This window comes from Pogoniulus pusillus, chromosome 21 (assembly GCF_015220805.1).
Source record: "Pogoniulus pusillus isolate bPogPus1 chromosome 21, bPogPus1.pri, whole genome shotgun sequence".
In the NCBI taxonomy this organism is placed as follows: domain Eukaryota; kingdom Metazoa; phylum Chordata; class Aves; order Piciformes; family Lybiidae; genus Pogoniulus; species Pogoniulus pusillus.
Genome location: NC_087284.1, coordinates 2,213,089 through 2,240,655, shown reverse-complemented (window position 1 = coordinate 2,240,655; position 27,567 = coordinate 2,213,089). Strand labels below are relative to the sequence as shown.

Here is a 27,567-nt window from a genome sequence, read left to right as displayed (position 1 = left end):
AGAAGAACTTCCCTTGTCCTGCTGGCCACACTGCTCCTGATGCAGGCCAGGATGCCATTGGCTCTCTTGGCCACCTGGGCACACTGCTGCCTCATCTTCAGCTCCTGTGTACCAGCACCCCCAGGGCCCTCTCTGCCTGGCTGCTCTCAGCCACTCTGTCTCCAGCCTGCAGTGCTGCTTGAGGTTGTTGTGGCCAAAATGCAGAACCCTGCACTTGGCCTCATTCAATCTCATCCCATTGGCCTCTGCCCACCCTTCCAGCCTGGCCAGGTCCCTCTGCAGGGCTCTCCTACCCTCCAAAGATCCACAGCTGCCCCTTGCTAAACCTACTCTTTTTTATTTTTTTAATATGTCTTTTTTCTCTCTTTATGAAGAACCTTGGACATTTGTTGTAAAGGCTAAAGAAAATCAAGAAGGAAAAGGTTCAAACTAATGCATGAAGACAATAAAGAGGAAGATACCAAAAAGGGGGACACTGAACATATATTTGATATTGGTTTTGGACACCAACAAGAAAAAATAATTCTCTAAAAATTAGGAGTGTTTCTCCAAACTCTTAAAAAATCAAAATCTTTAGTTAGCAATATAAAGTGTCACATCACAGAATGTTAGGGGCTGGAAGGAACCTTGAAAGATCATCCAGTCCAAGCACCCTGCCAGAGCAGGATCACCTGTGCCAGATCACACCTGAACATCATTATCTGTCTCTTTTCCACCTCACCTGCCCCATTTTGCCCCTTTCTCCCCTCCAAACCCAGAGCACCTGGGTTCTATTGGAGTCTCCTCCTACCTCAGGTGTGACCACTTTGCCCACTCTTTATAATGGGACCAGGAAAGGCAATCCCTAAGCTTGCCCAACTGGGCAGAGGGATGCTCCTCTCATCAGCACTGGTGAGTCCCTATGATGGGTGTGCACTGGGTGAATGGTGATGGGGATCTGAAGGCTGGGGGGCCTGGTGGCCCCCTGGTTAGCTAGGGCAAAAACTTCAGTGTTACTCTAACACAGAATCCTGGAATTGTCAGGGCTGGAAAAGACCTCAGGGATCATCTAGATCCAAGCTCCTTGCTGTGGGCAGGGATGCCTCACTCTGGATCAGGTTGCCCAGTGCCTGATTCAGCCTGGCCTTAAAAGCCTGCATTACATCCTGTGCAAAATGTCTTTGCTTCTAATTGGAATAAATTCATGCCTTCCCCATTGTAAGTCAAAACTGCATGAGCTTTCCCTTTCTGATGGTGTTGCAGAGGTAGCCTCACTTCCACCTATTAATGTCATCTCTACTGTGCCTGTGAAATTTGCCAGAGCTGATTAGAGCAGATACTAAATGATAATTGGACATTTAGTGCTCATCAAACAGAAAGTGACAGATGGGACACTAATTAAATTATAGTTCTGACATTATTCACAATGGTTTACGAATCTTCAGTAGTGACCTTCATGCATCTCTTCTCCCTTTTTTGGGGATAAGGGAGTGATTAAAAAATAAAGGAAGAAAAAGACATCATGAAAACTATTAACTAATATGTGTGGAGTGAAAAACTTTTTTTCTTCTGAACTGATCCCTCCATGATTAATTATAAAGTAGGTGCAACAATGACATAATGAAAACTATTAACAAATATATATAGAGAGGAAGAAGTCTTCTTCTGAATGGATCTCTCCATAATTACAAAGCAGTGCTACAGAGACATCATAAAAACTACTTACAAATATATGTAGAGAAAAAGCCTCTTCTGAATGGATCCCTCCATAATTATAAAGCAGTGCTACAGAGACATTATAAAAACTACTAACAAATATATGTAGAGAGGAAGAAGTCTTCTTCTGAATGGATCTCTCCATAATTATAAAGCAGTGCTACAGAGACATCATAAAAACTACTAACAAATAGAAGTAGAGAGGAAGAAGTCTTCTTCTGAATGGATCCCTCCATAATTATAAAGCAGTGCTACAGAGACATCATAAAAACTACTAACAAATAGAAGTAGAGAGGAAGAAGTCTCCTTCTGAATGGATCCCTCCATAATTATAAAGCAGTGCTACAGAGACATTATAAAAACTACTAACAAATATATGTAGAGAGGAAGAAGTCTTCTTCTGAATGGATCTCTCCATAATTATAAAGCAGTGCTACAGAGACATCATAAAAACTACTAACAAATATATGTAGAGAGGAAGAAGTCTCCTTCTGAATGGATCCCTCCATAATTATAAAGCAGTGCTACAGAGACATCATAAAAACTACTAACAAACATATGTAGAGAGAAAAACTCTTCTCAATGGATCCCTTCATAATTAACTATAAAGCAGTGCCACAAAGACATCATGAAAACTGCTAACAAATATATGTAGAGCAAACAACTTTTCTTCTGAATGAATCCCTCCATAATTAATTAGGAGTGCAACAAATAATAAGATTCATATGAGTTATGAGGAGAAATTAATCACACTCTGGAAGAGACATGTATGCTTTAAGTAGGTTTTTGTTGTGGGAAAGGAGATGTGCCCAAACACAGTCACCTAGAAGGTGAAATTCAGTGCTTCTTGTTGTATGTTGTTTTGCTTATTCACTCAAGATTGCATTATAGTCTCTCCACCAGCTAAATGAAAAGGTTTTGCTTTAAAAAGGGTAAAAACCTGAAATAGGAAGTCACAGTTGCTGAGCCAGAACTGCATTTTCACTTTCAATTAAAAAGGAAAATACACTGTTAATTACTTTGTGACTTTGGTTTCAGTGTTCTTGCTTCACTTTTTAGGCACTAGTTTCAAGAAGTGCCTGGTGTAAAATCCCTTGGAATCAGCAGTCTGCATTTTCATGTCATCTATCTTCCAAGAATTGGTCAAAGATTGTTTGTAGAAAGAATATTCAAGCAAATAAATACTACCTTTAGCATTTCCATATGGTTCTAATTGGTTATAATCATAGAATGATTTAGATTGAAAAGGACCTCAGAGACTATCCAGTTCCAACCCCCTGCTGTAGGCAGGGACACCTCCCATGAGAACAGGTCGCTCAAGGCTTCATCTAACCTGGTCTTGAACACCTCCAGGGCGGTTGTGGAGAACAGAATCACAGAATGTAATCACCAAGATCACATTTTGTGGTTCTGTGCTCCACAACCTTTCTGGGCAACCTGTGCCAGTGTCTCACCACCCTCACTGCAAAGAACTTCTTCCTAACATCTGGCTTAATTCTCCACTCTACCAGTTTAGGCTCATTACTCCTCATCCTGTTGTTACAAGTCTTTCCCCAGCCTTCCTGTAGCCCATTTCAGATGCTGGAAGGCCACTATCAGGTCTCCTCAAAGCCTTTCAGTCTGTGCAAGCATTAGTGTGTTAAAGATATTAGCAAATACACCTATCTCATGTTGCATGCACATACGTAGTCACGTACACGTGTGGCTATTGTAAGAGTTTGGAGACTCCCCAGTTCAGTTGAAGATCGCTGCACTGATTCAAGGTGCAGGGAAAATGGATCAAGCATGAGGAAAACAGGTGTCCCAGGTTGAGACTGTAGGGTTAAAGAATTTTCTGGAGACCAGAAGATTGTTATTCAGTCCCACAACTCTGCTATCTCTGTATAAACTCATTCTCCTTTCTTCCTCCTTGCCCTGTGTCTGGTGGGAGCCACTGGAACGGGAAGAACATGTAAGCAGTGAGCCTGTTCTGGTACCTCCAGAGGCTTCTTTAGACCTCTTGGAAAGCAGAGGCACTGGGGGGGAGGTTTGGAGCACTGGGGAGTATAGATGTAGTTGTTTTGGGTTGGGGGAAAATTCCAGGGGGCTTGCCAGGGCTGTGGCAGTTGCTCTGTAATGTCTGCCTCTGTATTTCTCTGTAAATCTGTATTTCTTCTCCAGTTTCATTTGGGAGCTTCATTTCTGTCAGCTGCCTTTAAAACCACAGCTCCAGAAGAGCCTGTTTTCCACAGCAGAGGGAAGGCTGAGAGGCTGCTCTGTTCCAACATAACCATGATGGGAAAAAACAGGTAAGAAGAACCATTGAATTCAGGAGGCAATGCTGGTGTTTGAGCAAATGGGTATAAACAGGACTTGCATACATTTTTGCTGTAGTTTAAAATGTGGCTTCTCTAACTACAGGAACAGAAAACAGATTTTCTTCCAGAGGTAATAAAGGCAAAAAGATGTGTGGCATAATCCTGTACTCAGCACTGGGCAGGCCACACCTTGAGTGCTGTGTCCAGTTCTGGGCCCCTCAATTCAGGGAAGATGTTGATATGATGGAACATGTCCAGAGTAGGGCAACAAAGCTGGTGAGGGGCCTGGAGCACAGCCCTGTGAGGAGAGGCTGAGGGAGCTGGGGGTGTGCAGCCTGCAGAAGAGGAGGCTCAGGGCTGACCTCATTGCTGCCTACAGCTGCCTGCAGGGAGGCTGTAGCCAGGTGGGGTTGGGCTCTTCTGCCAGGCAAGCATCAACAGAACAAGGGGACACAGTCTCAAGTTGTGCCAGGGGAGGTCTAGGCTGGATGTTAGGAGGAAGTTGTTGTCAGAGAGAGTGATTGGCATTGGAATGGGCTGCCCAGGGAGGTGGTGGAGTCACTGTGCCTGGAGGTCTTCAAGCAAAGCCTGGCTGGGGCACTTAGTGCCATGGTCTGGTTGACTGGCTAGGGCTGGGTGCTAGGTTGGACTGGATGTTCTTGGAGGTCTCTTCCAACCTGCCTGATTCTATGATCCCTCTCAGCAATGATGTGAGGCACAGTCCCTCTCAGCAATATGTAACTTGTGCTCTTGAAGGTATGGAATAATTACCTGGAAAAGTAAAGCAGTTCCTGTATCTTACTGTTAATTATTTCCACAGGCACTAATGCTACTCAGATGCATTAACTGATCTCACTCTTTCTTTCAGTACACCACTGGGATGATTTGGGTATTCCCTCCCCCCGCACACTTAGGAAATCACCCAGACTAGACTCAGCAGCTCTGGAAATTGAATGAAGCTTTATAGTCACAGCTCCGCACAAGATACAAGCAGGTATTGACAATATCTACAGAATGTACAAGTTAAAAGACAATGCAGAAACACAGCAGCCCTCCCAGAAACCAGAGTCCCCACGAGGGGCTCCCAACCACCCTGCCACCTTCCTCTCATCCCTCTACCTTACCCAAGACGTTGCCTTACACCCAAGGCAGCTTGGAGGATCAGCCAGGGGGTTAGGAAGCAGATGGATTAGTCACACAGATGGTAGGTTAGGTTAGAGGGAGAGGTGCAGCCCACAAAGCCCAGAGAGTGACTCTGTTATCTATACATATGTTCTTGTTCTTACCCATCTCAGCAAGCCTATGAGTGCAGCAGCCATCACCATTGTTTCCTTTGCACAGCCTATCATCTAACTCTTCTCACCAGAACATTCCAGCACAAACATGCAATGTGAGGACACGAAATTAAAACCCAAAGTTGGCTTCTGACTGAGGAGGCATTGCCTCCTTTTGTGAAGGACAACTCTGGCAGAGTGCTCTGGCTCAGGTGCTGCACATTCCACCTCAGGAGTGTCTCCCCCTCCTGCTCCAGCTGTTTTCTAGCAGAAGACAGCTGAACCAGCTTCTGAGGCAGCAGGTCTCAGTGCTCCTGAGAGCCCGGTCTGTGTGCAACAGCTGTTACCTAGTGGCAGGCCATGGCTTGGGTGGTTTTTTCCTGCCTATTACCCTGCATTTTCACTACAGCTTCTTTTTCTTTGCCCCTCCCGTTTTAACTTTCTCTTCCACAAGTAACAGGGCAAATCTGTAGTCGTTCAAAAGAAGCCTGTAAGCAAGGGACGGGTCCCAAACACATCACTCCTACTTGCCATGCTTTTAACCCCCACAGCACCCAGTTCTCTGCAAACTCAATTCACAGTGCCCCAGCCTGTCAGTACCATCCAATACTGCTCAAATGCTTGCAGGTTATCACCTCTCTTTTCTTTCATCATGCTGTCTTCAACGTTTATTAGCCTTGCCCCAGGTTATCTCCTTCGGCGTCAGCTAAGCCAGTATATTACTGGCAGCAATTTCTTATACATGACTGCATGTGCAAACAGGAGAGATATTAAAAGATCTGCTGGAGATAAATGGGTGTGTGCTGCAAGGCAAGATAAGGAGAAATTGCATTCAGGGCTGTGTGTTGTATCTTTTTAGAATTGCAGTATCTGTGTCTCAATAAGGTGCTCAGACCTGGAAGGGGGCAGGCTCTGAAGTTTATTTTAGCAACAGCAAAACAGGGCATGTGTCTTTCTTCCCCTGCTTAAACCACTGAATCACAGAATCAGTCAGGCTTGGAAGGGACCACAAGGATCAGCCAGTTCCCACCCCCCTGTCATGCTCAAGAACACCCTACCCTAGAGCAGGCTGCACACAGCCTCAGCCAGCCTGGCCTTAAACACCTCCAGCCATGGGGCCTCAACCACCTCCCTGGGCAACCCATTCCAGCCTCTCACCACTCTCCTGCTCAACAACTTCCTCCTCATGGCCAGTCTCAGTCTCCCTACTTCCAGCTTTGCTCCATTCCCCCCAGTCCTGTCACTCCCTGAGAGCCTACAAAGTCCCTCCCCAGCTTTTTTGTAGCCCCCTTTGGATCCTGGAAGGCCACAAGAAGGTCACCTGGGAGCCTCCTCTGCTCCAGCCTGCACAGCCCCAACTCTTTCAGTCTGTGCTTACAGCAGAACTGCTCCAGTCCTCTGAGCATCCTCCTGGCCCCTCTCTGGGCACTCTCCAGCATCTCCACATCCCTCTTGTAAAGGGAGCTCCAGAACTGGATGCAGGACTCCAGCTGGGGTCTCAACAGAGCACCATAGAGGGGCAGAATCACCTCCCTCCACCTGCTGGCCACACTTCTCCTGCTGCAGCCCAGGCTCTGCTTGGCTTTCTGGGCTGCAAGGGCACACTGCTGGCTCCTGTTGAGCTTCTCCTCCAGCAGCACCCCCAAGTCCCTCTCCTCAGGGCTGCTCTCCAGCCAGCACTGTTCGTCCTGTTTCAAAATAAACAGTTTCTCTTAGGATCTGCATCTGGATAAACTGAAAAAGCAGGAAACTTTCCTTCTGAGGTTATAAGATGGAGGAGAACTGACATGGAAGATGAAATAAATCTTCCTGTTTTGACTTGTGAGTAATAACTGCTGAAGCCAACCTTTCCACACAAAATGCTCCATTGGGTTATGTGGCCAGGATGTTTTGCCACTGAAATCTAGGTGGAGTCAATTGAAATCTGTCCTGTGGCTTTTGTGGTAGGTTATGATGTTTTCTAAACTGAATATACTTCAGGGCAGAGGGCTCAAATTCCTGAAGATAGCAACTGCTGTTGTTTTTTTTCCCCCCTTTTCTTTTTTTGCCAAACAGACCCAAATGGAAAGTTTGTTACAGTTTTCTTCCTACCACAGGCCAGTCAATGAAGCAAAGTTTATTCACTTCCTCACTTTGAGAATGGTTTTCATCTGCATGTCTGAGACACATGTCTGAGATACCTGTCGGGGGAGGTCTAGGCTGGATGTTAGGAGGAAGTTGTTGTCAGAGAGAGTGATTGGCATTGGAATGGGCTGCCCAGGGAGGTGGTGGAGTCACCGTCCCTGGAGGTGTTGAAGCAAAGCCTGGCTGAGGCACTTAGTGCCATGGTGTGGTTGACTGGGCAGGGCTGGGTGCTAGGTTGGGCTGGATGAGCTTGGAGCTCTCTTCCAACATGGTTCATTCTATGAAATAGAAATCCCAAGCACAACTCCAGGCTGGGCAGTGCTGGCTGGAGAGCAGCCCTGAGGAGAGGGACTTGGGGGTGCTGCTAGACAAGAAGCTCAGCATGAGCCAGCAGTGTGCACTTGCAGCCCAGAAAGCCAAGCAGAGCCTGGGCTGCAGCAGGAGAAGTGTGGCCAGCAGGTGGGGGGAGATGATTGTCCCCCTCTACTGCACTCTGCAGAGACCCCTGCTGGAGTCCTGCATCCAGTTCTGGAGCTCTCTTTACAAGAGGGATGTGGAGATGCTGGAGAGTGCCCAGAGAGGGCCAGGAGGATGCTCAGAGGGCTGCAGCAGCTCTGCTATGAGGACAGACTGAAGGAGTTGGGGCTGTTGAGTCTGGAGAAGAGGAGGCTCCCAGGGGACATTCTTGTGACCTTCCAGGATCTGAAGGCCGCTACAAAAAAGCTGGGGAGGGACTTTTTATGCTCTGAGGGAGTGCCAGGACTGGGGGGAATGGAGCAAAGCTGGAAGTAGGGAGACTGAGACTGGCCATGAGGAGGAAGTTGTTGAGCAGGAGAGTGGTGAGAGGCTGGAATGGGTTGCCCAGGGAGGTGGTTGAGGCCCCATGGCTGGAGGTGTTTAAGGCCAGGCTGGCTGAGGCTGTGTGCAGCCTGCTCTAGGGGAGGGTGTCCCTGGGCATGGCAGGGGGGTTGCAACTAGATGATCCTTGTGGTCCCTTCCAACCCTGACTGATTCTGTGATTCTATGAAATAAAAACAGTAACTGCTGAAGCAAGGATAAATATTCTGTAGCTATCCAGAGGAAGGAGAATCAAACTTGGACATCTTTGGAGTAACTAAAACCTGTCTGTATGTATCTATTCCATTTTTCCAGTCCTTTGAAAAAATATTATTGGGGAGCAGCTCACTGAGGTATCACTAACTTTATGCCCTTGCATTCAGTGCTGAAAAACTCACCCACACATGAAGAGTTCAGTGAATGGTACTAAAGAGTGACAACAGGAAAGGCAGAGCTGTGATCTGTCTGGCTCTGTACTTCCTGGTGACTAAGCACTCACAACACACCAGTGGAAAAATCTGATACTACACTTGAAGGCCAGAGGCCATAGTCCAAAAAAACAATCTCCTGCTTGAAGGAAAAGGTCATCAGGACTAAGATTTCATTTAGCCTATGAAAGTGCCTTAGTTTGTCACAGGCATGAGGGTAGGCTTCAAATGCCAAACCTAAAACTTTGATAGAGCTCATTTGGCAGAGGATGAATGAAAAATATTACCACTCTTAATCCTGAGCCTAAATAGCTTTACAATATCATAGAATCACAGAATCAACCAGATTGGAAGAGACCTCCAAGATCATCCAGGCCAACCTAGCACCCAGCCCTAGCCAGTCAACCAGACCATGGCACCAAGTGCCTCATCGAGGCTCTGCTTGCACACCTCCAGAGACAGTGACTCCACCACCTCCCTGGGCAGCCCATTCCAATGCCGATCACTCTCTCTGCCAACAATTTCCTCCTAACATCCAGCCTAGACCTGCCCTGGCACAGCTTGAGACTGTGTCCCCTTCTTCTGTTGCTGCTTGCCTGGCAGAAGAGACCAACCCCACCTGGCTACAGCCTCCCTTCAGGTAGTTGTAGACAGCAATGAGGTCACCTCTGAGCCTCCTCTTCTGCAGGCTGCACACCCCCAGCTCCCTCAGCCTCTCCTCACAGGGCTCTGCTCCAGGCCCCTCCCCAGCTTTGTCACCCTTCTCTGGACACTTTCCAGCATCTCAGCATCTCTCTTGAATTGAGGGGCCCAGAACCATACACAGTACTCAAGGTGTGGTTTTCCTCACTTCCTAGCAAACAGTCATACCTCTACAGACCTTTCTGGTAGAGGTGAACCTCTCAAATCCATCTGGCTCATTGGCCAAAGAAGGGTAAGGATAGCAGCAATCCTCTAGAAAGCTACTATCCTTCCATGCTGGGGAACAGAAAATAATGCACACACTCCATGTAACCCCAGGCAACTGGACACCAGACCACAGCCTCATTTCCGAATGCTGCAGAGGCTGAATCTCCTGGCTCCTCAGGGAGTAAGAGCTATTAGGACAGGAAGTGCCTCCTTTAGACTTGACAGGCTCACAGGATGCTAGGGGTTGGAAGGGACTCAAGGAGATCATCCAGTCCAACCCCCCTGCCAGAGCAGGACCACACAATCTAACACAAATCACGGAGGAACACATCCAGACAGACCCTGAAAGTCTCCAGAGGAGACTCCATAACCTCTCTGGGCAGCCTGTGCCAGGGCTCTGGGACCCTTACAGGAAAGAAGTTCCCCCTTGTGTTGAGGCAGAACCTCCTGTGCTGCAGCTTGCACCCATTGCTCCTTGTCCTATCCCAGGCAGCAGTGAGCAGAGCCTGTCCCCTGCTCCTGGCAGCCCTCAGATACTTATAAATATTTATCAAATCCCCTCTCAGTCTTCTCTTCTCCAGACTAAGCAGCCCCAGGTCCCTCAGCCTCTCCTCATCAGGCAGTGCCCTCCAGTCCCCTCATCATCCTCTCAGCCCTCTGATGGACCCTCTCCAGCAGATCCCTGTCCCTCTGAAACTGGGGAGCCCAACACTGACCACAGTATTCAAGATGAGGTCTCAGCAGGGCAGACTAGAGGGGCAGGAGAACCTCCCTTGATCTGCTGGACACACTCTGCCTAATACACCCCAGGATCCCATTGGCCTTCTTGGCCACCAGGGCACATTGCTGTGCCATGGGTAACTTGTTAGCCAACTCTACTTTTGAACACTCCTTATCACCACTGCACATATTTTTTTCTAATGAAGACATGAAAGTCCTTTCTTATAATGGAAAGAAGAGAAAATAAAGTAGGTGTTGAACTACAACAACCACAATTTCAGTTTATGGCTTTGATCCCATAACCAGAACTGCATCTGAATACTTCTGTGTGCATCAGAAGTCCTTTTTAAGTGGCTGCATTTGAAGTACTTGCAGGCTCAATCCCATCCACAGCTTTTACAGCATTTGTATTTCTCTCACCTTGAAATAGGAACAAAAAGGCCCCAGTTTAAGAAAAAGTAGGCCATTACAGCTTTGAATGGTATCTCTATGCATGTGTTCAAAAGAAGCTTATCTGACACTCGTCTAGTACCCTATTCTAGTGCATAGAATAGAATAGAATCAACCAGGTGGGAAGAGACCTCCTCAGTCATTCAGTCCAACCTAGCACCCAGCCCTATCCAATCAACCAGACCATAGCACTGAGGCTGCACTCAGTGCCACTGTCCATGGCACCCACAAAGATGTTGAGCAAGACTGGTCCCAGGACTGATCCCTGAGGGACCCCACTTGTCACTCAACTGAGCAAACAGATAAGTTACAGTGACACTGTTTAAGTGAGGATTAAACATACTGCACTGGTCCTCTGAGGAGCACCACTTAGCAGATGCTTTATGGTATAAAGCAGTTCACTTTGAGTAAACAATGCTTGCCTTGCTACCAAGTGCTTCAAGACTAGCCCACAGATGGATGCTGCCTAGCCTGCTCTGGAGCTTCCCATCAAAGACTGTAAGATACCAAACACATCCAGATCTAGAGAAACTAGAACTTGTCAACAGAAGAAATTTTTACCAGCAAACTGTGAAGATGGAAAACTCTTTCAACCTATATTCTTGATGAGCGAACTTTATATCCTTTATATTGCTGTAACACTACATATATATATGATACTGTACAGACAAAAATACTAAATAGAATAGTAAAATACTACTAAACCACACAGCCCCTCGAGCTGAGAAGCCCCTTACCTACAAGACCACTCATCTCAGAGCATGTGCTATCCATTTGGTGGAGGCTCTTCTTTTGATTGAAGGTGAAGAAGCTGTAAACCAATTGGGTAGTCTGGTGTGCTGGTTTGAGCCTAGCTGGGATGCTTTAGAGAGAGGAATTAGCTGATTGGCTGTGAAAAGGAAGCAATGGTGATGGCTGCTGCACTCATAGGCTTGCTGAGATGGACAAGAACAAGAACACGTAGCTAACACAGAGTCTCTCTCTGTCTTTGGGGCTGCACTTCTCTCTTTCTAACCTGCCATCTCTGTGACTAATCTGTCTGCTTCCTAACCCACCTGGCCAACCCTGCAAACTCACCTTGAACATAAGGCAAAGTCTGGGGTAAGGTAAAGGGGTGGGAAGAAGGTGGCAGGGTGGTTGGGAGCCCCTCCTGGGGACTCTGGTTTCTGGGAGGGCTGCTGTGTTTTCTGTATCACTTTTTAACTTGTCTCTTTCTGTCCATATTGTCAGTACCTGCTTGTATATTGTGCTGAGCTGTAAGTATAAAGCTTCATTCAATTTCCAGTGGCTGAGTCTAGTCTGGGTGATTTTCTTAAGTGTGGGGGTGCAGGGAACACCCAAACCATCATATCTGGTGATGAAGAACTGCAAGGAATGCGTATGGAATTTTTGGGAGCTGTGGTAGCTTTACATTGCTGAGCATCCAAATTTGCTCAACTTTGTAATCAGTACATCTTAGTTCTGTTCATATTGACTGTCACATACTAGGTGAAAGAACTGCTGGGTTTTTGGACAACAAAGTGATAGTGAAGGGAAAGTGGCATTAGTTACACATCAGAGCATCTTACTAGCAGAGGTGGCTAGCAGAGATTGGAGTGAGGTTACAGGCAGGAAGAAAGAAATCAAGTACCAGCATACAAGTTTGTGATGCAGCAAAATGTAGGGGAAATAGAGAGCTGAATTGTTTCTTTTGCTAAAAGAAATCTGGTTCCTCTTGCAGAAAACCCTGCAATGTCCTAAGAAAAGGAAAACTCTGAAAGAGGAATGACTTAGGTCACATCCTCCTCACAGGCTGCAGACTTCCAGAGAAAGTGAACTGACGAAATCAGTAGTTAAAGAATTCAGCGAGTCATGTCATAAGGATCACAATGATGAAAGTAAGACCTGCTGGAGTGGGAGGTGTCCCTAGCCAGGGTGGGTGGAACTAGGTGATCTCTAAAAACCACTCCAACCTAAACCATTATCTGACAGCTTCTAGGGGAAGATTCCCCAAGCACATGTCTCTCCTGTTGCAAAACCAACTTGATTCTCTGCAGTTACAGTTCATGACGCAGCCTCCTTTCCTTCAGTGTTCTTATTACTGTGCTGGTTTGAGCCCAGATGGGATATTCTGGTGAGAGGAATTAGCTGACAGGCTGTGAAAAGGAAACAATGGTGATGGCTGCTGCACTCATAGGCTTGCTGAGGTGTGTAAGAACAAGAACCCAAATATAGATAACAGAGTCTCTCTCTGTCTCTGGGGCTGCATGAACTTCTCTAGTCAGAGAGTGAGATGAAATGGGCTAAAATGGTGCCAGGGAGGCTTAGACTGGATATCAGCATAGATCATAGAGTCATAGAATCAGTCAGGGTTGGAAGGGACCAAAAGGATCATCCAGTTCCAACCCCCCTGCCATGGACAGGGACACCCTACCCTAGAGCAGGCTGCACACAGCCTCAGCCAGCCTGGCCTTAAACACCCCCAACCATGGGGCCTCAACCACCTCCCTGGGCAACCCATTCCAGCCTCTCACCACTCTCATGCTCAACAACTTCCTCCTCACCTCCAGTCTCACTCTCCCCACCTCAAGCTTTGCTCCATTCCCCCCAGTCCTGTCACTCCCTCACAGCCTAAAAAAGTCCCTCCCCAGCTTTTTTGTAGCCCCCTTCAGATACTGGAAGGCCACAAGAAGGTTACTTCCTCTTCTCCAGCCTGCACAGCCTCAACTCTTTCAACCTGTCCTCATAGGAGAGCTGCCCCAGCCCTCTGAGAATGCTCACTGCAATTCTCTGGACACGTTCCAGCATCTCCACATCCCTCATGGAGTGGGGGCTCCCGAACAGGACACAGTACTTCAGGTAGGGTCTCATCATAAGAGACTTTTCTCCCTGTATTGCTGCTTCATACCAGTGACTCTCCAAAAATATGTCATTACAATAGTCCAAATTACTTGATTGCAATGTACCACTGGCATGACATTGAACATGTATGCTGCAAAATATGTAGAGCAATGGTTTGTTCTTTTGGAGGTTATTTCTATAGCTGAACAGGCAGATAGGTTGGACTGGCTGATCTTGGAGGTCTCTTCCAACCTGGTTGATAACTATGATTCTATATCATGCATATATACATGTGTATACCACAGATATTCATAGTTTGGCCATTAAAGACACTCATGTGATCATGCCAGCACGTGATTCAAGAAGGTGGACACTGAGGAGTGAATGTCATGGAAGTCATGAGGTGGTGGAGTCGCCATCCCTGGAGGTGTTGAAGCAAAAGCCTGGCTGAGGCACTTAGTGCCATGGTCTGGTTGACTGGCTAGGGCTGGGTGCTAGGTTGGACTGGATGAGCTTGGAGGTCTCTTCTAAGCTGGCTGATTCTATGGTTCTATGATTGTGGTTGCTCCTCTGTCCCATCTGTGTTGCTGTCGCGGGGACTAATCAGCATAAAACGAGGTCACAGTATTGGAAAAGGGTCACTCTTAAGAAGCCAATCCTTGAAGTGCATGTGAAAGGCTATGGGAAGGAAGCAGATATCTCAGAGGCAAGGCCTGTTTCTCTCTCTCCCTCTCTCTCTCTCTCTCTGGTGCATTGGCCGGGAATCGAACCTGAGCCTCCCGCATGGCAGGCGAGAATTCTACCACTGAGGCAAAGGAAGCTCCTCTCTTTTGTAGCACAGGAAGTGTGGGGAGTGGGCTAACCATCACCTGGAGTGTGGCCCACCCCTGGGGAGGGGCCAAGACCCCTAGGGCCAGGTTCAGGGTTACTCCCCCGGAGTGTTAACCCTATACACCAAGAGAGCCAATGGCATCCTGGCCTTCATCAGGAGCAGTGTGGCCAGCAGGACAAGGGAGGTTATTCTGCCCCTGTACTCAGCACTGCTCAGGCCACACCTTGAGTGCTGTGTCCAGTTCTGAGCTCCTCAATTCAAGAGAGATGTTGAGGTGCTGGAAGGTGTCCAGAGAAGGGTGACAAAGCTGGTGAGGGGCCTGGAGCACAGCCCTGTGAGGAGAGGCTGAGGGAGCTGGGGGTGTGCAGCCTACAGAAGAGGAGGCTCAGGGCAGAGCCCATTGCTCTCTACAACTACCTGAAGGGAGGCTGTAGCCAGGTGGGGTTGTTCTCTTCTGCCAGGCAAGCAGCAACAGCACGAGGGGACACAGTCTCAAGTTGTGCCAGGGGACGTCTAGGATGGATGTTAGGAAGAAGCTCTTCACAGAGAGAGTGATTGGCATTGGAATGGGCTGCCCAGGGAGGTAGAGGAGTCACTGTGCCTGGAGGTGTTGAAGCCAAGCCTGGATGAGGCACTTAGTGCTGTGGTCTGGTTGACTGGCCAGGGCTGGGTGCTAGGTTGGACTGGCTGAGCTTGGAGGTCTATTTCAACCTGGATGATTCTATGATCCTGTGAATAATTTCACTCAGGAGACTTTCTAGATTCATGTAGGAAAAAAAGTGAATTTCCTTCCTTCTGCCAATATTCAGAGACTGTACCTTGCACTGGCCTCTCTTCTTGGTAATTCTTACTGCTCTCCCCTGACACTGGACTAATTACAAGTTTGGAAGGATGTCTGAAAAAGAGAGCAGTGCAGTGACACAACAAAAAAGAAGTTTTAAAAACCAATAAATTCAAAGCCAAAATTGATCTGCCTGCACCAGCACCTGAAATCCAAATTACTACAGTGAAAAACAGCATCACCTTCTCTGAGAGCTGCTCAGGCTCTGGAGTTCACACCTAAAGGCAGCTTTCCCTATGTGCTAGTTTGAACCTAGCTGGGATACTCTGGTGAGAAGAATCAGATGATAGGCTGTGAAAAGGAAACAATGGTGATGGCTGCTGCACTCATAGGCTTGCTGAGATGGGTAAGAACAGGAATATAAACATAGATAAGGCAGAGTCTCTCTCTGGTTTTTGGGGGCTGCAGGAACTTCTCTCTCTAACCTAACTTGCTGGCTGACTAATCCATCTGCTTCCTAACCCTTTTGGCTGATCCTCCAAACTCACCTTGGACGTAAGGCAAAGTCTGGGGTGGGAGAAGGTGGCAGGGTGGTAGGGAGCCCCTCCTGGGGACTGTGGTTTCTGGGAGGGCTGCTGTGTTTCTGTGTCACTTTTTAACTTGTCTATTTCTGTCTATATTGTAATTACCTGCTTGCATCTTGTGCTCAGCTGTAATTATAAAGCTTCATTCTTCTAATTTCCAGATGGAGTGGGTGATTTTCTTAAGTGTAGGGGGGCAAGAAACACCCAAATCATCACAGCCTAGAAATAGCTACTGCTGTTAGATACTGTGTCACACTTAGCTTAACATGACGTCCTGGTAGGGCATAAATCACAGAACTCATGAGTCCACACCTTGAGTACTGAGTCCAGTTTTGGTCACCACAGTACAGGAGGGACACTGAGGTGCTGGAGTGGTGCAGAGAAGGGCAACGAGGCTGGGGAGAGGTCTGGCAAACATGGCCTGTGAGGAGCAGCTGAGGGAGCTGGGGGTGTTCAGTCTGGAGACCTTATTGCCCTCTACAGCTACCTAAAAGGAGGTTGCAGTGAGGCTGCAGCTGGTCTCTTCGCCCCAGTTACTAATGCTAGGACAAGAGGCAATGGCCTCAAGTTGCATCAGGGGAGGTTTAGGTTGGCTGTTGGGAGGAAGTTCTTTTCTGAGCAGGTGCTCAGGCACTGGCACAGGCTGCCCAGGGAGGTGGTGGAGTCACCATCCCTGGAGGTGTTTAAAGGGAGAGTGGATGTGGTGCTTGAGGCTATGGTCTGGTGATGAAGGCTGCTGGGATGAAGGTTGGACTGGCTGATCCTGGTGGTCCTTTGCAACCACAGTGATTCCTAGTGCTGAGATGTTGTGCTGAGGGCTTTGGTTTAGTCAAGGACTTGTCAGTGTGCAACTAATGATTGGACTCAATGAGCTTGAAGGGCTTTGCCAATCTCAGAAATCCTGTGACTCTGTGACTTGGGTATCTGATTTCTGTATGTGCCAGCTGTGATACTCAGAGAAAGGCAGGAGGCTTTGCACTCTGGCAGGAGGCATAAGTCACCTTCATGACAGAAGACAACTGAGCAGAGTCTTTTCTGTACAAGCCTCTGCATAACAGAAGTTTCATGAAACCAGAGATTACCAAATCTAAATCCTAAAAATATTTTTTTTTCTTCTCTAATAAACATCACAGAATAAAAGGAAACTGATGATAAGCATTATGAGAGCTGGAGGTGGGTAGGTTCAGGCTGGAGGTGGAGGAAGTTGTTGAGCATGAGAGTGGTGAGAGGCTGGAATGGGTTGCCCAGGGAGGTGGTTGAGGCCCCATGGCTGGAGGTGTTTGAGGCCAGGCTGGCTGAGGCTGTGTGCAGCCTGCTCTAGGGTAGGGTGTCCCTGGGCATGGCAGAGGGGTTGGAACTGGATGATCCTTGTGGTCCCTTCCAACCCTGCCTAATTCTATGATTCTAAGTCATGGCCTTACATCTGTAAACCTTCATATGCTCTCTGAGGTGGTCAGCAAAATGCTTTGTAAGATAGGCATATGGAAAGCAATAAACTGGCATCAAACAAATCACACTAATTAATCTTTCTTTCTTTTTCACTGTGCATTTAAGCTGACACTTTGGTTGGTGTTTTGCTTCAGAGCAATTAGAGGAGAGATTTTCTCCCAAAAATCCCCCAGAGAATGAGGCACCCAGCTGCTGTGGGCTCTCAGCAGCAGCAGGCAGCCTAAATCCCTCAGCTGATGTCAGCTCAGGATATTTATTACCTTCCCAACCTTTTCCTTTTTGCTGTGCTGTTAAACCCAAATGCAGTGGGCTATATCCTCCTTCAGCAAATGAACAACATACATTTTAGTTTCTCCTGGCTTCTCACAGGAACAGTGTGGCCAGTAGGACAAGGGATCTTTCCTTCTAATCAGCACTGGGCAGGCCACAGCTTCAGTGCTGTGTCCAGTTCTGGGCTCCTCAATTCAAGAGAGATGTTGAGGTGCTGGAAGGTGTCCAGAGAAGGGCAGCAAAGCTGGTGAGGGGCCTGGAGCACAGCCCTGTGAGGAGAGGCTGAGGGAGCTGGGGGTGTGAAGCCTACAGAAGAGGAGGCTCAGGGCAGACCTCATTGCTGTCTGCAGCTACCTGAAGGGAGGCTGTAGCCAGGTGGGGTTGGGCTCTTCTGCCAGGCACCCAGCAACAGAACAAGGGGACAGTGTCTCAATCTGTGCCAGGGTAGGTCTAGGCTGGATGTTAGGGAGGAGTTGTTGTCAGAGAGAGTGATTGGCATTGGAATGGGCTGCCCAGGGAGGTGGTGGAGGCACTGTGCCTGGAGGTGTTGAAGCAAAGCCTGGATGAGGCACTCAGTGCCATGGTGTAGTTGATTGGACTGGGCTGGGTGCTAGGTTGGACTGGCTGAGCTTGGAGGTCTCTTCCAACCTGGTTGATTCTATGATTCTATGAAGAGGATGATAAATATAGCATGGGCACAGATTCAAATAAGCAGATTCTAAGTTTCTTGCATAGCAAGCTGAGAGGTCAGTTGCAGTCACCAGCCAGTACCAATATGAGAGCATGTGAAAACAGATACAACTACAAAGGATAGCCTTAAAAAAGGATTCTGAGACAATAGATGGTTACAGCAAAACAGGAGAGCACTAAAAAAGGAGTCTGAGACAATAGATGGTTACAGCAAAACAGAAGAGGAAAAAACAAAAGCTGAGAAGGATACCAACAAGGGGCAGGCTATGCAGGAAAGAGCGGTGAACTGTGATACAGATTAAGGGCCAGCAAAAGCCTTCAAGCTTTGCCAGTGAGTAGTCACTGGAGATGAAATTAATCTCACTGAGATGAAATGGATGTAAATAGTTAATTCAAGAGATTATTACTGGATGGAAGACATTAGACAAGTCATGTCTTGCAAAGGAGTAGTCCAGAGCACGGGCATGCTAGCAGCTTCTCAAAGAGCTGATAGCCAAGGGCCATCAGGAAAATGGGAGAGAGGCAGGTGAGGGTGCAAAAGACAGGTGAACAGAAGTGCAAGTGAGCAGAAATACTATGGGAAAGTATGCATGGGAGAAAAGGAAAAAACAATTCCTATAGGAAAACTCACTCCAGATGATGTTATTGGAGTTGGACTCCAACCCCTAACATCCTGTGCCTGTGATCCTGTGAAGTTGGCCAAAATACTCTTTGGCATCCCTGGCTGTGACACAAGGACACAGTCATCTGAGGCTGGAGATGCAAACCATGCTTGGTGCCTTTTGCCATCCTACATCTGAGCCACATTCAATCACACTTGATTGGTACTGTGAGTCTTCAAGACTAACCATGAAATAGCCTCTTGAGGCATGCAGACAGATGCTTCCAAGTCGGTGGAACACTCTAAGCATCTGCTCATATGCATCATGTGCCAGGACCAGGACTGACACTGACCCCGACAGTATTACTTTGCAGGCTGACACATCTAAATAATGGGTGAAGTTTATGGTTATTGCATGGTGTGGGGAAAGTTGTGAACTTGATGGACTTGATTCTCCTGTTAGAAGTATTTATGGTAGCTTTTCCACTTCGTGGCTGCTGCTAAAATCAACAGGGGGAAGCTGGGGTAAAAGAGAGAACTTGTTGTAGAGGTGTTTTCCTGAAATGGAAACACAATTAAGATGATAAAGAATGCATATTCCTGCACTGTGAAATTATGCACCTTGCTCTTCTCTTTTGCTCCATAAGGGAAGCAGTAAAACCAGGTCAAGTTATGTCCACACCTTTCCAAACTACTGTGGAAGTGAAAAAGTTAGCTGTAAACCATCAATACTGCTAAATTACAAAGTCCAAAGTTTAACCCAACTCATGCTGTCACTCACAATCAGTTTGGCAATCCTAAAAGCAAAAGATCTTTTTCTTTCCCCTGTTCTGTTATGTAACTCCACATGTCTGCCTAACCTACTGTTCATTTACATCACTGTGTCCTGGCCACAACAACCCCATGCAGAGATACAGGCTAGGGTCGGAGTGGCTGGAATGCAGCCAGACAGAGAGGGATCTGGGGGTGCTGATTGATACCCGCCTGAACATGAGCCAGCAGTGTGCCCAGGTGGCCAAGAGAGCCAGTGGCATCCTGGTCTGCATCAGGAATGGTGTGGCCAGCAGGAGCAGGGAGGTCATTCTGCCCCTGGACTCTGCACTGGTTAGACCACACCTTGAGTGCTGTGTTCAGTTCTGGGCCCCCCAGTTTAGGAGGGACATTGAGATGCTTGAGCGTGTCCAGAGAAGGGCAACGAGGCTGGGGAGAGGCCTTGAGCACAGCCCTACGAGGAGAGGCTGAGGGAGCTGGGATTGGTTAGCCTGGAGAAGAGGAGGCTCAGGGGAGACCTCATTGCTGTCTACAGCTACCTGAGGGGAGGTTGTGGCCAGGAGGAGGTTGCTCTCTTCTCTCAGGTGGCCAGCACCAGAACGAGAGGACACAGCCTCAGGCTGTGCCAGGGGAAATTTAGGCTGGAGGTGAGGAGAAAGTTCTTCCCTGAGAGAGTCATTGGGCACTGGAATGGGCTGCCCGGGGAGGTGGTGGAGTCGCCGTCCCTGGAGCTGTTCATGGCAGGACTGGACGTGGCACTTGGTGCCATGGTCTGGCCTTGAGCTCTGTGGTAAAGGGTTGGACTTGATGATCTGTGAGGTCTCTTCCAACCTTGATGATACTGTGGTACTGTGAAAATGTTTGGTAGGACTAGAAATGAGGCTGTGGGCAGCCTGCTCTAGGGTAGGGTGTCCCTGCCCATGACAGTGGGGTTGGAACTAGATGATCCTTGTGATTCCAACCCTGACTGATTCTATGATTCTATGAACCCATTTTTACCCTAGTGCTTACTTCCAAGTGTGCTGGTCATGTAATCATATCTACACACATTTCCATTACGGCAGCAGTAATGAGACCTTGGTGTCCTCTAAAAAGGAATAACCATGTAGGCTGGATGTTAGGAGGACCTGGACTGGCTGGATGGGTGGGCAGAGGCCAATGGGATGAGATTGAACAAGGCCAAGTGCAGGGTTCTGCACTTTGGCCACAACAACCCCAAGCAGCACTACAGGCTGGGGACAGAGTGGCTGAGAGCAGCCAGGCAGAGAGGGATCTGGGGCTACTGATAGATAGCAGGCTGAAGGTGAGCCAGCAGTGTGCCCAGGTGGCCAAGAGAGTCAATGGCATCCTTGCCTGGCTCAGGAGCAGTGTGGCCAGCAGGACAAGGGAGGTTATTCTGCCCCTGTACTCAGCACTGCTCAGGCCACACCTTGAGTACTGTGTCCAGTTCTGGGCTCCTCGAATCCAGAGAGATGTTGAGGTGCTGGAAGGTGCCCAGAGAAGGGCAACAAAGCTGGTGAGGAGAGGCTGAGGGAGCTGGGGATGTGCAGCCTGCAGAAGAGGAGGCTCAGGGCAGACCTCATTGCTGTCTACAACTCCCTGAAGGGAGGCTGTAGCCAGGTGGGGTTGGTCTCTTCTGCCAGGTAACCAGGTGGTGGAGTCACCGTCCCTGGAGGTGTTGAAGCCAAGCCTGGATGAGGCACTTAGTGCCATGGTCTAGTTGACTGGATAGGGCTGGGTGCTAGGTTGGACTGGATGAGCTTGCAGGTCTCTTCCAGCCTGGTTGATTCGATGATTCTCTGACCATGTCTGACTCACTCCAGAAGTGAAGTGAGGTATAGCCCATATTCCTTCTTTACCACTTCTTTTGTATTCCTCAGAGTTTTAAACAGGAATGTGATGTATGACAAGGTCTACAAATTTAGCTACCATGAAGTAGGAGGCAAAGAGGCAACACGGAAGATGGCACTTTCTCCTGGTTGTAAATGTAAAATCTACAACCTCTTCTGAAGGGTGAAAAAAAAAAGGTGAGGCCACAGGAAACTGCCCATGAGAAAGGCAGAAAAAACACTCCTAAAGGAAGCATGGAGCAGGATGGACTTGATACTTGGGAATGAAAGGGAGAAATAGAATGTAATTTATTGGATTAGGCTTCCTTGGCAATATTAGAAGGTTCTACCTGAATATTATTGTATTGCTATGATTTCAAGTCTTTTTACTCTTTTGAATGCAGATGCCCAATGGCATTAAATCTACTAGTGGCTCTGAGGAAGGAATCAAAACATCTCCCAAATGAGGAAGCTTCCAGACTCTTGAGATGCAACTTTTATGTTTATGCTGAATTACCAAGTTTTCAGAGTCCTAAACAAGTATGTAAATTTGCATGACCTTGCTTTACAGATACTGATTCAGCTGTAGGTTGTCCAAAGAGACAAAGAGAAACCAGGGTCCTTAAGCCAAGATGGAAAAGGAATTAAGGTGAAACGCAAAAGATAATGTAGATAACATCTCTATCTTCTAAAATGAAAGGGGACTTAGAGGACACAGCCTCAGGCTGTGCCAGGGGAGATTTAGGCTGGAGGTGAGGAGAAAGTTCTTCCCTGAGAGAGTCATTGGACACTGGAATGGGCTGCCCGGGGAGGTGGTGGAGTCGCCGTCCCTGGAGCTGTTCAAGGCAGGACTGGACGTGGCACTTGGTGCCATGGTCTGGCCTTGAGCTCTGTGGTAAAGGGTTGGACTTGATGATCTGTGAGGTCTCTTCCAACCCTGATGATACTGTGACTAAAGGAGCTCATCCTTCAATGATGTTAACACTGCATAAACCATGCCATGATAACAAGCAGTTTCTAACTCTTGAAAATCACTTGTTATTTGAACACAGAGCTTTACATAGCCACAAATACTAACCTAAAACCTGGCTCTGAAGTAGCAGCCGTCCCTGGTAACATCAGCACGCTAACGAGAGAGCAAATGAACGGCTAAGCTCTTAGGTTTAGAATCACAGAACCATAGAATCAGGCAGGGTTAGAAGGGACCACAAGGATCATCTAGCTCCAACCCCCCTGCCATGGGCAGGGACACCCTACCCTAGAGCAGGCTGCACACAGCCTCAGCCAGCCTGGCCTTAAACACCTCCAGCCATGGGGCCTCAACCACCTCCCTGGGCAACCCATGCCAGCCTCTCACCACTCTCATGGGGAAGAACTTCCTCCTCATGTCCAGTGAGGAGCATCACTTGATCCTTAGAGTCCCTCTCCCCAGGGCTGCTCTCCAGCCACTCACTGCCCAGCCTGCATTTCTGCTTGGCATTGCCTCCACTCAGCTGCAGGACCTTGCACTTGCTCTTGTTGAATCTCCTGAGCTTGGCTTGTGCCCACCTCCGCAGCCTGTCCAGCTCCCTCTGGATGGATCCCTGCCCTCCAGCCTGGCTGCTGCACCACACAGCTTGGTGTGGTCAGCAAACTTGCTGAGTGTGCAAAATAGAATTATTCACATACAGCATTTCTTAATTTAGAGTTTCAAACAGAAGCTGTGCATGCTTGAATCACTGCCTTAAATGCCATGGAACTAACATTCTAGGGGATCTAGCTTCATTTCCAGAGAAAAACTCATACTTCTGTAGAGCAAGAATCAGCTTTCAGCTTGTTCTGGCTTGAGCTTGCTCTTCCCAGCATGGGCTGTCCAGCTCTGCCAGTGGGAGAAAATCACTTTCAATAGAGACAACACAGAAAACACTTTCTAGGTCCCCAGTTGTGCTGTTTTTTATTGGAGTGGAGTTAAGACTCTTCACAGTAACTAATACAGGGCTATGCTTTGGATTTAGGTTGCAAACAGAGTTGATACAGGGATATCAGCACCACTGCTGAGCACTGCTTACACAAAGTCAAGGCCTTTTCTGCTTCTTTCCCCATCAGAAGGTAGGCTGGGGGTACACAAGCTGGAAGGGGACACATCTAGGACAGCTGCACCCAACTGACTAAAGGAATATTCCATATGATATGATGTCATGTTCAGCAATATAAAAGCTGGGGGAAGAAGAGGGAAGGAGGGAACATTTGTCTTCCTCAGTAACCACTGCAAATAGTGGAGCCCTACTTTCCTAGCGATGGCTGACACCTGCCTGCCAGTGGGAAGTGGTGAATGAATTCCTGTTCCACTTGTGCATGCAGCTTTTGTTTTACCTATTAAACTGTCTTTATCCCAAACTGTATGTTCTCTCACTGTCACCCTTCCAATTCCCTCCCCCATTCCACCAGGGTGGCAAAAGAAAAGTGACCACATGGGGCTTGATTCCTGGCTGGGCTTAAACCACAACAGTCCTTTCTGGCACCCAACATAGTGCTCAAAGGGCTCAAGATCACAGGAGATTTGATTGGAATACATGAGACTGAGTTTAAAGCTGTTATTGCTGTTTAGCAATTAACTGGCAGGCTTCTGTGCTTGCCATGGGGCTTGCTTACCTTACTGTCTATTACAGACCAATCCTCATTAGTGTCTGCTTTTTCCTTCTGCTGTGTGCTGTGCTGCTTATCATCTTACTCTGCTGTGCTTGGGAACATTCTGGTAACAGCAATGGCGATGTGCTTGGGCTGTCAGACAGCCAAGGCATAGCTGCTGTTTCTGTGCTGCTGTACTGAACAGGCTACAACTCCAATGTGATCTTGAGTCAAAGGGACTGTGACTTGTGCATGAATCCATGTGGAATCAAGACACTTCAAACTATCAGTGGCTGTGAATAGGTCCTCAACACAGCAGGTGCATCTTGAAGTATCTGTGGCTGTGCCACAGTAGCTACATCTCTGAGGGGATTGTGACCCAAGGGTAAGTCCACATTGGAGAAGGTAACCTCAAAGCATCTGTGGCTGTATTTATGGCTGTGCCACAGCAGCTACACCTCTGAAGGGATTGTGACCCAAGGGTAAGTCCACGTTGGAGAAGGTAACCTCAAAGCATCTGTGGCTGTATTTATGGCTGTGCCACAGTAGCTACACCTCTGAAGGGATTGTGACCCAAGGGTAAGTCCACGTTGGAGAAGGTAACCTCAAAGCATCTGTGGCTGTATTTATGGCTGTGCCACAGTAGCTACACCTCTGAAGGGATTGTGACCCAAGGGTAAGTCCATGCTGGAGAAGGTAACCTCAAAGCATCTCTGGCTGTATTTGTGTCTGTGCCGAGACTGTGACCCAAGGCTAAGTCCATGCTCGAGAAGGTAACCTTAAAGCATCTGTGGATGTACTTATGGCTGTGCCACAGCAGGTATACCTCTGAAGGGATAGTGACCCAAGGGTAAGTCCATGCTGAAGCATCTCTGGCTGTGGATAAGTCCATGATGCAACAGATACACCTTCAGATGGCTGTGCATGAGGTGATGCTGGAGCACTGAAAAGCATGTGGCCAGGAATAAGCCCACAACAGAGCAGGTGCTCCCCTGGAGAGGCTCCAGCCATGGCCAGGCCAGGAATAAGCCCACAAGAGAGCAGGTGCTCCCCTGGAGAGGCTGCAGCCATGGCTGGGCCATGCTGCAGCACGTTCACTCCTGGAGTGGCTGCAAGGCCACCCTGTGGCAGGTGTACCTCTGGAGGCACTGTGGCCGGTGGATGAGGCCATGCTGGCAGAGGTGCCTCTCAAAGGCACTGTGGCTGCAGATGAAGCCTGTGCTGCAGCAGGTATACGGAAGAGACTGGCTCACAGCTAAGGCTCCACTTGGAGCAGGCACAACGCTGTGGACAAGGGCAGGCTGAAGCAGGCGTGAGGGGAAGAGGTGACTGCAGAGGATGGGGAGTGAGGAGGTGGCTGAGGAGGTGCTACTGCACCGTGCGGTACCCAGGCACGGTGTAAATGGTCTGACAAAAGGGGTGCAGAATGTGCTCGGTTCGACTGGGAGAGAGTTCTCATTCCCCTCATAGTATCTAACATTATGGTTTGGATTTGTGCTGAAAACACTGTTAACAATACACTACTGCTGACAGCTGCTGCTATCTCTTTTTCTGTAAATGCTGAGGGGCCTGGAACACAGCCCTGTGAGGAGAGGCTGAGGGAGCTGGGGGTGTGCAGCCTGCAGCAGAGGAGGCTCAGGGCAGAGCTGCTTTATTCTATAATTCTATTCTATGATTCTGTGATCTTTAGTGATGACCTGGATGAGGGGATTGAGTCCAGCATCAGTAAGTTTGCAGATGACACCAAGCTAGGAGCAGCTGTGGAGCTTTTGGAGGGTAGGAGAGCCCTGCAGAGGGACCTGGCCAGGCTGAATGGGTGGGCAGAGGCCAATGGGATGAGACTGAACAAGGCCAAGTGCAGGGTTCTGCACTTTGGCCACAACAACCCCAAGCAGCACTACAGGCTGAGGACAGAGTGGCTGAGAGCAGTCAGGCAGAAATGGACCTGGGGCTGCTGGGAGAGAGGAGCTGAACATGAGGCAGCAGTGTGCCCAGGTGGCCAAGAGAGCCAATGGCATCCTGGCCTGCATCAGGAGCACTGTGGCCAGCAGGACAAGGGAGGTTATTCTGCCCCTGTACTCAGCACTGCTCAGACCACACCTTGAGTGCTGTGTCCAGTTATGGGCTCCTCAATTCAAGAGATGCTGAGATACTGGAAGGTGTCCAGAGAAGGGCAACAAAGCTGGTGAGGGGCCTGGAACACAAACCCTATGAGGAGAGGCTGAGGGAGCTGGGGGTGTGCAGCCTGCAGAAGAGGAGGCTCAGGGCAGACCTCATTGCTGTCTACAACTACCTGAAGGGAGGCTGTAGCCAGGTGGGGTTGGTCTCTTCTGCCAGGCAACCAGGAACAGAACAAGGGGACACAGTCTCAAGTTGTGCCAAGGGAGGTCTAGGCTGGATGTTAGGAGGAAGTTGTTGCCAGAGAGAGTGATTGGCATTGGAATGGGCTGCCCAGGGAGGTGGTGGAGTCACCGTCCCTGGGGGTGTTGAAGCAAAGCCTGGCTGAGGCACTTAGTGCCATGGTCTGGTTGATTGGATAGGGCTGGGTGCTAGGTTGGACTAGATGAGCTTGCAGGTGTCTTTCAACTTGGTTGATCCTATGATTCTATGGTTCTGTTCTATGAGGGCCAGCTACTTTCTCTTTCACTGCTGACTTTTTAGTCTTTGGTAATGAGTTTTGGTGATTCAGTCTGTACCAAACAAAGTTATGTTCAATGCAATAATACAATAAAGTGTTTCAACTACTAACATTTCTCTTCTTTCCTCTCTGTGTCTTCTCAAACACCACTAGTACACAGAAAGCTCTCAGCAGTTACTTCAATTCTACATTACTGGAAGCAAAAGAAGCTGAATCACATTATATGAATAAACAGAGATCACTCACTGTTACAACAGCACTACCTTTTGACATAAACTGTGGAGTTGTTAGAGCCATCAACTTTGATGTTACAAAAGAAACTGCAAGGACACAGGAAATTAAATACTTGTGGAACTTCATCTGAAATCCACACTGGTCTGAAAGATTAACAGACTGCTGTTTGAAGCCTTGCATTTGTTTTTCTCTTGATCTCTTAGTGCTTGAGTAAAGGGAGATTCACTTATTGGCATATCCCAAGATCTTCAGTTTATTTTGCCTTTTACACAGTAAGTTCTTTGTATAGGAAGCAAAGAAATGTGGTGACTATAGCTTTTGTTCCAAGGCCTGGACTGAATTTTGGGCCATTAAGAATCTTTCCAACTGTAGGATCTCATTCCCTCAGGCTTTTTATGTAATGGATGATAAAGGAGTTTGAAAGTAAATTTATTGCCTCTTTTTCTTAAAGGCTTTCCTTTTCATCCTTGGCAGTGGCAATGGAACCTTTACCACTGCTGCTATTGGGTTTCTGTTGAGCGTCTTATTCCTTGGTGTCATTAACAAGATAAGTTATCCTTTCCTAAATCTCCTCCTCCTGTTCCCTTTCAAGGGTCAGGTGCTTGCATGGCTTCAATGTTAATGTGCAGAAAGTTCCCACTGAGTGTATGCAAGCTCTACAGACCATCTTGTATTAGGAGTGCACTTAGTGGTTACAGATATTTGTGTATCTTTTCTGTGGATATCA

General features: G+C 48.0%; 1 protein-coding gene and 1 long non-coding RNA gene across 4 annotated transcripts in view; one reads left to right on the top strand and one right to left on the bottom strand.

Annotated features, from left to right (window-relative positions):
- Window positions 1-27,567, bottom strand: part of ANKH (ANKH inorganic pyrophosphate transport regulator) — a 152,202-nt gene that overhangs the window by 95,159 nt on the left and 29,476 nt on the right. The window lies entirely within an intron of this gene.
- Window positions 855-21,897, top strand: LOC135184693 (uncharacterized). Of its 2 annotated transcripts, none has more exons than XR_010306127.1 (3): window positions 855-891; window positions 3,856-3,983; window positions 21,766-21,897. It is a non-coding gene; the product is annotated as an uncharacterized LOC135184693 (long non-coding RNA). The 2 variants fall into 2 exon arrangements; XR_010306126.1 differs by lacking the exon at window positions 21,766-21,897 and adding an exon at window positions 6,983-7,084.